Source organism: Echinops telfairi, unplaced genomic scaffold, assembly GCF_000313985.2.
Source record: "Echinops telfairi isolate 266 unplaced genomic scaffold, ASM31398v2 ScPeMD7_7458;HRSCAF=8496, whole genome shotgun sequence".
Taxonomy (NCBI): domain Eukaryota; kingdom Metazoa; phylum Chordata; class Mammalia; order Afrosoricida; family Tenrecidae; genus Echinops; species Echinops telfairi.
In genome coordinates, this window is record NW_022111358.1 from 39,060,486 (window position 1) to 39,061,570 (window position 1,085).

Below are 1,085 nucleotides of genomic sequence, written 5' to 3' on the forward strand. Positions count from 1 at the left end.
TTTCTGATTCTTGCAACGGTGAAACGTTGGAAAGAGGCTCAGAGAGCTTGAGTAACTTGCCGGAGGCCACACGGGTTTTGAGGGTGGGACCAGGCCTGCTCCCGCCAAAGCTGAGCTGGTGCCCCGCAGCTGCCTCTGCCCCGGCTCCCACCTGCCTGGCCCATAGGGACCCCGAGTCTGAGAGAGCCGCCAGATTGCTTCTGGGGGCTGATGTGTCAGTTTGGACTTATGTGACAGAACAGAACCGTCCAGTTGGGGTTTGCAGGCTTTATGTTCACAGACGGAGCCCTGGTGGGCTGCCAACCGTAAGGTCAACGGTTTGCATCCACCAGGCCTCCGCCAAAGAAAGATGAGGCTTTCTACTCTCGTCGAGAGGTTCAGTCTTGGAAACCCACAGGGGTAGGTCTGTCCTGTCTTAGGGAGTGCTATGGGTTAGAATTGAGTTGATCGAGAGCAGGGAGTTTGGCATTTGTTTGTTTTTCGGTTTAATCTTAACAGCAGAGCCACTGGGTGGGTTCAAACTGCCACCTTTTCTTGGCTCTGCGCCACGGGGCTCTTGGAGGGGAATCATGGGAAGGGGGTCCTGGACCCATGGGTGGAGGCTTCGGTTCCTCGTCTCAGTATCCCTCTTGGGAGATGGTGCACCCAGTGCACAGAGCAGGCTGTAAAAGGGTGCTCATGCTGTAGGCTTTGATTCTGTATCGCAGGGCACAACCCCAGAGGCCAGCAAACAGAGAGATGGTGGTACAGCCCTTCCAAGGTGCTGGAGAACCACTCAGAGAAGGGTGATTGATCAGCCTAGAAAGGTGTGTGCCCGAGAGGCCAGCAGCTTCCTGAGCAGTCGGACCGGTGGGCTTTGTTCCGTAAACTTCAAGCACGTGCCTTCTGAAGGAAGTCTTTTAAAAGGTAGCAGAAGATGGGTAGCAAAGACCTCTGGGTATGGCAGGGATGGCTAGTGGGGGGACTTCCCCACTCCGATGTCCTGCCAACAAACTGGGGCCATTTGTTTCATAAAACCTTAAGATGGACCCCTTAAGAGGTGCTTGTCTCCCAGGGACTCAGGGCTGGGTCTAGCTGTGGGCCCC

General features: G+C 55.5%; 1 protein-coding gene across 1 annotated transcript in view; it reads left to right on the plus strand.

Moving 5' to 3' along the window:
- The window catches only part of ARSG (arylsulfatase G), a 91,651-nt gene that overhangs the window by 56,661 nt on the left and 33,905 nt on the right, over window positions 1–1,085 (plus strand). The window lies entirely within an intron of this gene.